This window comes from Papio anubis, chromosome 2 (assembly GCF_008728515.1).
Source record: "Papio anubis isolate 15944 chromosome 2, Panubis1.0, whole genome shotgun sequence".
Lineage (NCBI taxonomy): Eukaryota > Metazoa > Chordata > Mammalia > Primates > Cercopithecidae > Papio > Papio anubis.
In genome coordinates this window covers 51,140,527-51,150,361 of record NC_044977.1, presented here as the reverse complement: position 1 = coordinate 51,150,361, position 9,835 = coordinate 51,140,527, and positions in this window count along the sequence as shown.

The following is a 9,835-nucleotide window of genomic DNA, read 5'->3' as shown; positions in this document are numbered from 1 at the left end:
TCCTCTGAGTCCCGTGGAGTTGGTAATGATTCCGATTTCACAGGTGAGGAAACTGAGGCTTGGCAGGGATGAGAAATTCGCCCCAGGCCACACCTCTCAGCAGATCTCAACAGTGGTAGAGCCAGGCTTGAATCCAGCTCTGCCAGATTCCAAAGTAAAAGTTCTCAGCTGCCTCACACTTGGCAGTGGGGTGGGGTGGGGGGGAGTTACTCTCTGGACAGAGACGGGTCTAGGGTCCCTGGGGGATAAGGTCACGGGGTCTGGGACAGCCTGGGAACAGGTGGGCAGGCACAGCTGGGCTGTGATGGTGGCTCTGCACAGCAGGAGGGGGCCCTGGCAGGGCAGTGGGTGGAAGGGGCGTCTTCTAGGCCTGGGGTGCTTTTGGAGCACTTACAGGGATGGGCTGCCCCGAGATGAGGGTGGGCTGGGGTGGAGGGTGGGGTATCCAGGCAGGGGTAAAGGCAGAGCCTTGGCTGGGCAGAGTGACCAGAGCATCCCCAGTATGAGTGGCACAGCCTGGGTGGGGGGCAGGGTGGCCCCTTGAGGGTCAGGGTTCCAGGGACAAGGACGTGGGGTGGCAGGCCGGGGTCCCACCTGGCCCTGTGCTGGGTGTGAGGAGACTGATAAAGGCTGATGCTGACCAGGCGGTACTAAGGGCCAGGCCCTATCCAGACTCTGGCTGGGAATTGCATATGGAACTTTATGGTGCTCTGAGGTGAGAACTGTTTTCATGCCTACCTCACAGATGCAGAAGCGGAGGCAGGAAAGGGGTTAGTTACTTGCTTAGCACTCGCAGCCCCTAAGTGGAGGAGTGAGGACTGGAGCCCAGGCCCCAGCTCCAGAACCTGTGAGCTGTTTCTTCCTTAAAGATGCTGGTGGAAGGGCTTGTCCTGGGAATAAGAGCCTCAGTACCTGGAAGGCACTCAGGATGCTGGGTGGCTTTCTGCTGCTCCCAGTAACTGTCAGGGTGACGGGGAGGAATATCCTGTATGTAGGTCAGGCGGAAGAATTGAGGCCAGGTGAAGTGTTTGGACCTGTTTGCAGGATCCGTGCATTTTGCTGTATGTAAATTACACCACAAGTTACATCAATCCCAGTGGAGCAGGTCAGCTTCATGAAGTGGCTGAGAGGTAGCACAGCAGCCCTGGGTAAGAGCAGGGACGGGCTGAGGACGACTGGCCATCAGACTCATGGTCTGGGGAGACCTTGGGAGGCATGACCTTGCACCATGCCTGGCCAGTGAGCCGGCTGAGGCTTGGGGAGAGGGATTTCATCTTGGGAGATTTCATCTTGGGCTCTGTTCTCTACGGAGTAGACGCAGGGAAGTTCCAGCAGGAAGCAGCAGTGCCCGGCTGTAACCTGGCCCCTGCCCGGGACCCACCCCTCCAGGCTAGGCTAATAGGGCCCCAGCGGGGGCAGAGGCAGACATGACCATCCCTACCCTGCTGCCTCAGGCATAAACAAAGGCGGGTGCTGGCACGGGGCCCCTCCCTGCCTAGTGGGACTCCCAGGCAGACCTAAAGGAAGACTTTTATGATGCCTCCCTGGCTGCTCAGCCAAACGTTTGGGGTTTAGGGCCAGGAACTCCTCCAGGGCAGCCTGCCCTTGAGTTGGTTTCATTCAGCTCAGCCAGCACTGGCTGGGGACACCCTGCTCAGGCCCAGGGCCGACACGCGAGGTTCTGCACCACTCGAAGTGATGCTGTCACGTGATTGCTAGAGAGGCCCAGGGAGCGGACGTGTGGGCTCCAGTCTCTCCAGCTTGGCTCTGAGTCCTGCCTCTTCCCCTCGATAGCTGTGTCTTAGTTTACTCATCTGCAAAATGGGAATGATATCATCTGCAAAATGGGGATTATATCATCTGCAAAATGGGGATGATAGCACCTGCCTCCTAAGTGTTAGAGAATTAAATGAGTGAATGTTTGTGAAGGGCTTAAAGCAAGAGTAAGCACTCAAGCATGCTTGATTGTGGCTGTCGGCACTCATTATCACCATCATCACCACCACCATGTTACTGATAGGAAACAAACTCAGGTGAAATGGCTTGCCCAAGACTGCACAGTCAGGCAATGGCAAAGCCAGGGAATGCACCCACATCCATCTGACTCCAACACTGATGCCCTTTTCCCATGGCCAGGCCCTCTGGCAAATAGTGTCTTGGTGAGCATGGCATCTTGCACGCTGCCTGGACTTCCACGCCCTTCCCCAGCTCATACCCTTACGAGCAACCCTGGGAGAGGCAGACCTCAGCACCCTTGTTGTCCAGATGAGACAGGGGCCCGGAGGGGAAAGGCAGTCCCACGGCCTCTCAGCGGTGGTGGCAGGGCCTGGTGGAGGGAAGTGTGGCACCTGTGGTTACATGGCTGTCTACTCAGGCTGGGGCCCGCAGAGACGGGCGCTCCCACGTCCTGCCCTGGAAATGCTGTTCAGCTGGAAAACATACACTGGGCTTTCTAAAGGGCCATTGGCTTTCAGCTTGAACTTTCAAAGTACAAAGTGAATTAAAAATAGTCATAAAACAGAGCAGGCAGCTGAGAAATGCATCATGGATTGGCGCATGCAGCTGGGGCTGGGGCCCTGGAGAGTACCTGTTCCACCTGCAGAGGCCCAGCCTCGGCGCTGCAGCTGGACAAGGTGTGCAGGGGTGGATGAGAAGGGAGGTGTCCTTTGAGGAGGCCTGCTCACCCTGGCCCAGTGCTGGCTGTCGGCATTGTCGATTTGTGGATAGGGAAGGTAAGGCCCAGGGAGAGCTTGAGGGAGCCTGGCACCCCCTGGCAAGCAAACCAGAACCCTGGCCTCCTCCCCTCCTCCCCTGGCAGCCTCCTTGCAGGGGAGTGCCTGTGGTGAGCGTGTGCCATGTTCCAGGCCATGTGTGTGAGAGGATTGCAGAGGCCCATGCCACTCTCTGCATGCCTGGTCCTTGTTCATCCTCACAGCAGCCTCCCTGTGCAGGGTTCTGGAGCTCCATTGTCCGGGCTGGTACACCGAGGCTCAGAGTGGCCTGCAGGCCCTTGCCCATGGCCACGCACGGTGGAGTGGCAGAGTGGTCAGTTTTCACCACTACCCCGGGTGTTGACTTCTGAACTCCCTAATTTTATCAGGGCTGAGGCACAGTGGACAGGGCAGGTAAAAGCCAGGACCTCGGCTCAGGGTGACCTCAGCTCCGGGAGAGTGGTCTCCGGAGAAAGAACGCAGCTCTGTAGTTGTCCAGCCAGGGTTTCAGTCCTGCCTCTGCTGTATACCTGCGGTGTGGCCCCGGCCTGAACTTCATTGCCTCCTCTATAGAGGACTCTGGTAAATAGTGCGAATGAGGTTAGCATACAGCAGGTGCATAATACATGTGACATGTGACGGGCTTTTTTACCCTCTTCTGTTCTCATCACCTCTTTGACTCAGAAACAGGGCAAAGTCCTGTTTCCATTTCTGGTTTAGGGCCTCCTGTGGGCTGTGGGGCCTGCCCTTTTAGGCAGGGCCCCAGGCCAAGGCTTGCTCAGCCCTCGCATGCACCCGCCTAGGGTTGGGCCTGAGGCCCCCAAACCCTCCCGTGGCTCCAGGCTCCTGGCTGGAGAGTTCGCAGGGTCTGTTCAGCTAAAAGGACCTGGGAACACATATCATCAGGTCTGGCCCCTGGGATGCTGGGGAGCCTCCCTGAAGCCTGCTGCACCTCCCCGCCCTCGGCCCTGGGGATGGGGCTGGGCAGGTCACTACCTCTAACCTATGGGAAGACAGCCATCTTCCCCTGGGGAGGGTGGTCCCATACAGGGAAAATTCAGGCCTGGACTTGGATCTGTGTTTGAATCTAGACTCTTGGTGGCTGTGGGCAAATCACTTCACGCTTTGTGCCTCAGTTTCCTCCTCTGTAAATGGGGATGATAATCCCTTCCTTCCCTAGGGTAGCTTGAGGGTCAAGGAGCCTAGGCAGGTAAAGTACCAGTCTGGGTCCCCCTCACATCCAGAATTTGCAGGTCATCCCTGCTGGTCCTGAGACAGTGACGTTCTTTATTTTTTGAGACGGAGTCTCACTCTGTCATCCAGGATGAAGTTCAGTACAGTGGCGTGATCTCGGTTCACTGCAGTCTTCACCTTCAAGGTTCAAGTGATCTCCTGCCTCAGTCTGCCCGAGTAGCTGGAATTACAGGCACCTGCCACCATGCCAGGCTACTTTTGTATTTTTAGTAGAGACGGGATTTCACCATGTTGGCCAAGCTGGTCTGGAACTTCTGCCTTCAGGTGATCTGCCTGCCTCGGCCTCCCAAAGTGCTGGGATTATAGGTGTGAGCCACCGTACCTGGCCGACAGTGACCTTCTGAAAGAAGCAGGTAGCGTGACCAGTGCATGCACACTCTGGGAGCCAGGGCAGCAGATTCAAGTCCCACTGCTGCCCCTACCCTCCATGTGACCTTGGACAGGTGACAGCTCCTCATGCCTCAGTTTTCCCATCTGTCAAATGGGATTCACACTAGCACCAGCCTCACAGAGTGGTTGTGAGAAGGAATGAAACCATTTAAGCATCAGAACTGCACCTAATCAGTCTCAGCTCTTGTATCACTGAGGGACAGGGGTTGCCAACATTACTGTAATCACCACTCCCACCTTTCTTTACCCTGCAAAGCAGTACAGTAAGTCCATATTTAAGTCTTTAATAGGTTCTTGGAAACTAACTTTAAGTGAAACCACATGAAGTCATTTGGATCAGGCCAGGTCAGTGGCTCACACCTGTAATCCCAGCACTTTGGGAGGCTGAAGTGGGCGGATCACCTGAGGTCAGGAGTTCGAGACCAGCCTGGCCAGCATGGTGAAATCCTGTCTCCACTAAAAATACAAAAATTAGCCAGGCATGGTGGTGTGTGCCTGTAATCCCAGCTACTGGGGAGGTGGACACAGGAGAATCACCTGAACCGGGGAGGTGGAGGTTTTAGGGAGCTGAGATTGTGCCACTGCACTCTAGCCTGGGCAAAAGATTGATTGGGATTCTGTCTCAAAAAAAAAAAAAAAAAAAAAAGTTTGGATCTGTGTCCCCTTCCACATCTCATGTTGAAAAGTGATTTTATGTAATCCCCAGTGTTGGAGGTAAGGCCTGGTGGGAGGTGATTGGATCATGGGGGTGGTTTTCTTATGAATGGTTTAGTATCATCATCTTGGTACTGTCCTCATGATAGTGAGTGAGTTCTCATGAGATAAAGTGTGTGGTACCTCCCTCCTCTCTCCCTGGCTCCTGCTCTGGCCATGTGACCTGCCTGCTCCCTCTTTGCCTTCTGCCATGATTATAAGTTTCCTGAGGCCCCCTCAGAAGTTGAGCAGATATAGGCACTATGCTTCCTGTAGAGCCCATGGAACCATAAGCCAATTAACCCTCCTTCCTTTATAAATTAACCAGTCTCAGGTATTTCTTTATAGCAATTGGAGAATGGACTAATACACCAGCTGTAACAAAACCAATTTTACCATAGGCTAATTGATACAAACAAGAGTTAAGTTCCTACAGCATATTTTTGGTCACAAAAACAACACTAAACTTCCCTAATACAAAGCACCTCTAATATTAAACATTGAAATAAATATGAGCTCTACATACCTTTAAGAAAGACTAGTAAAAACAGGACAATTACCCACTTATTCCAGTTTCGGGTCTGGGCTGGCTGGAGCCTGTCCCAGGAGCACAAGATGGGAACCAGCCCTGGGCAGGATATCATGCCATTATCACTGTAGGGCACACTCACAGACACACCCACACTCAGACTGGGGCCATGTAGACACACTGATTCACGTAACATCCACATCTGCAGGATGTGGGAAAAGCCAGAGTACGTGGAGAGAACCCATGCAGACACTGGGGGAATGTTGCAAACTCCACACTGACAGCAGGCATGGCCAGAAGTCGATATTTTTTTCTTATCAACAAGACGATGTTGAACAAAATGATGTTATTTGAGGACCTGCTGTATTCAGTGACCTCTCTGACCTCTCTGCTATTTTCTGGGTGCCCGGCCCTGTGTTGGGTGCCAGGACACAGACCATGTCTTCCCTCCTACTGGTCTCCAAGTTTCTGCAGACCTGTTGCATCTCTGGGTCATTTGAGGACAGGGTGAGGGTCTAGAGGGCCAGTGTGGGAAGGAAAGGCCACTCTCATGGCACATGCAGTCCAACTTCTCCTTGCACAGACAGGGAAACTGAGACCCAGAGAGAGCAGGAGCCTTGGGCCGCACGCACAGGGAGGCGAGTTCAGCAGGGCGGTGTCCACAGTGAGTAGAGCCTGGGTCTAGCTGTGCTGCCCTGGGTAAGGCAACCACCATCTTGAGCCACAGCCATTTCCCCCATCAGATGCTCTGGCATGTGGCAAATGCTCAGTTAATATTAGTTAATAATATTACCTAAGTCAGAGTAAGGAAGGACTTTCTTGTAGCCAAAACTGTGCACAGAGCACCATGATAGTGGCCAGTGCAGAAGGAGCGCTTGCTAGTTTTGGCACACTCTAGGCGCCATGCTTGTATCAAATGGCTTTGTCCTCACATAACTGTGTTTTGCAGATGAGGAAAGGGGACTGTGGGAGGTTTGATGGCCCGCCAAGGCTCTCCCAGCCAGGGTGATAGGGCCCGGGGCTGACACCTAGCTGGCCATAGTCATCCCCAGTCTGAGTGCCCTGTGAGGTGTGACCTCTCACACCCCTCAAAGGGGTGCAAGTGGAGGCTTGAGGCTGTGGGAGCCACCTGGGACTTTCCAGTTTTTGGGACTTTTCTAGCTCCTGCCAACCCTGAGAGGCTGAGTTTCTCAGGGTGTGCCCTGGACTTGGAATCGGAGGGAAGAGATCAAGTGTGAGGGGGGCTCCTGCTGTGGCAGTGGGGAGTGTGCAGGGGCCTTGCCAGAGGCCCGCTCCCTTGTGGGACCCTCCAGCCAGTGTGCGCAGACCGCCGGTTGTCTCGGTAACCGATACCAGGCGGCCAGACAAAGTTACGGTGTGTGTCTGGGAGGCTATTTTGTCTAATATGCTAAAAGGCTTTTGGAAATTCCTGGAGCCCATCTGGTCCTAGTTACCCCACAATATTGCTGCCTCTTCAGCTCGCAGACAAGGGAACAGTTTTATTTCTCCTTTTGGAGCTCAGGAATGTGCCTTAAACACGAGCCGGCAGACGCCCACTTGGTGCACAAGTTCCTTGGTCACGTGTCGCACTCATTGTCCTTTAAAAAAGGACTGCTGCTCTTTCCCCTCGGCTCCCCAACCCCAAAGGGTCCCTCCCAACCCCATTACCTAGAGAGTGATGTGGGGAGGCAGATGCTTCGGGGGTGGGCCCGCCTGACTGCGATGTGCCTGGCCTCTGTGCTTTCTCACCTGTGTCCTGGGGATGGGAACTCCCGAGAATGGAACGAAGCCTGGTGCGTGGTAGGTGCTTGGTACATGCAGGGTTCTGAGCTGGCTCTGTGAACTTAAGTAGCGCATTTGACCCATCCAAGCCCCAGTAGCCTGCTCTGTAAAATCCGGTTGGAAAGTGTGGTACAGGAGTTTAGGAAGGCCTCAGCCACACCAGGGGATGTGGATGATTGTTCCTTACTCACCTGCGCTTCTGCCCGCCCGTGGCCGCCTCCAGACCCAGAGGGTGAGAACACATCCAGGGCTGCACATCTGAAGCCTGTCTTGTGGGGAGGAGCTGTCTTCAGGCCCAGCCACTCCCATGCTTTTTGTGGGGCTGGAGTGTGTGTGTTTCTTCCCTGGAGTTCTTGTCCCTTTGGGTTCTTCGGGTTCCTCTGGCTGCAGTGCCCAGAGACTGGGTGTGGCTGCTCCAGGCTGGCTGAGTCTTAGCAACTGCCCTGCATGGTTGCTTGGGGCCAGGTGACATCCTTCTTACTTCCTTGAAGAGCTCCCTCTCCCCAGTCCCAGGCTGGAACAGGTGCCCTGCCCACCTGGCCCAGCCCCCGCTAGGCTGTGATTCCAGGGGCTGTGTGAGCGTGTGATTCAAGCTCAGATAACCCTAGACCAGGCTTCCCCCAGGCCGGGCAGGCCTGTACCTCCATCCCCTGCACGGTTAGGCGTGGCATGTACTTGTTTTATGAATCCTGAGCTCAGTGGTTTGTGTGCCCTCCAAGTGGAAGCTTTAAGAGCCAGCATGCGATTCTCCACACCCCTTTGCCACAGCGATGGAGGGAGCACATTTCAAGCTGTAGCCCCCGAGAGTCTGGGTCCCTGAAATCCCAGATGACTCAGGTATCCCAGTCAAACCAGGGCTGGTATCCAGTATGAGCAATAAATAAACCTTCATTGTTTAAGCTCCTGATGCTTAAGGGTGGTTTGTTTCTGCAGCATAACCTTACTGATATCAGCCTGGCTGATACACTTTCCATTTCCCTGATCATAGGGATGGTTTAGAGATATCATGTGACTCAAGAGTCCTTACATTACTTTTACATTTTGAGTGGAAGAGGAAGGACTTTATCTTCTGAGTTATCAAGTTTTAGAAAAGCCATATTTCCCACCACAAAGAGAGAGCCTGTCTTAGGTATGAAGTAGTAAAATGAAGGGAGAAAAAGAAAAAAACATGATGGAAAAGAGGGAATTCTAGAGATGTCAAGATAGGGCTGCCATGAGCATCTGCACAGGTTGTGCACTGCACAACTCTCGAGGCTGCTGTTACATAGTAATCACAGTAGATTTGTGTATTGATTAAAATAATTTTCTAGCAGACACTAGTAAAGTATTTTGAGGAAGTGGCGTCTTTCTCTAATTTGCAAACAATTGCTGTAAAGGCTGGTGACTATGCCATATCAAGACCCTGATTTTAATTCTTGAGTCCTCAGAGCTTCCCCAGCTCGATAAGTACTTGGTATAATTTATTATTTTGGTGAATTCCCTTTGTTGTTAAGTTCTGCTCACAGCAGAACCACTGATAATTCAGTCATCCACAAGATGCATCAAGCTGATTTTCTACTTTCCAGAGCAAACCCTTAGTGCTTTCAGAAATAACAGCTCAACAATAAGAAAGAGACGGAACAACCATTAAATGCAGACATAAGAACAAGAATGACAACAAAACATCAGTTTGGGGCCATTTGTGTAGGTACAAGTAACCTTTCCTATCTTACTGAGCACCAAGACCTTTACTGTACTGGTCTGTGGCCTGAAAATGGTTCACCATGGTAATTAACACAGAGAAGACATTGTGTAGACTCCATTTCCTCTTAAAATAGTTAAATTATAACTGTGTTGTTGTCTAAAAGGAAAGACCAAAATTATCTAGAGAGTTCTCATCTGTGGGGCTTAAGCTAGATGAATAACGTATCATTGTAAAAGGATGGTGTCAGCCAAGGTCCAGCCCCCAGCTGTCCCCATTGTAGGAGGTGGCCCCACTGGCAGCATCCCTGACACCACTCTGAGCTGCTCAGGACAGCTCTTTCTCACTCCCCTAAATGCCAGGAGTTTCCAGAAAAAGTTTGCGGGAGGCTGTCGGCTCTGGGGTCAGACACTCTGGGGGGGGGGCCCTTTCCAGCAAGGACTTTCAGCAAGTGGTTCCCCCCCTCGGAGCCTCGGCTACCACTTCTCTAAAATGACAGTGGCCACGTCCACCTGGGGGGCCGTTGTGGGGGTCGGGTGGGCCTGGGAATGACCCAGCACACAGTAGGTGCTCAATGAGAAGCAGCTGGCACCCGGGTGGGACCTGGGTGAGTTCAGAGCCCAGGCACGAGGGCTCAGAATCTCAGCCCGGCCTTACTGAGAGCTTGGGCGATTCACTTTGTCTCCCGTTTCCTCAGCGCAAACTGAGATCCCCAGGGAGTTGAAACAAACAAGCATTCCTGAGACTGCGTTTCCTTGTCTGTTCTTCCTGCCTGGCAGTAAAGGGGCAGGATTG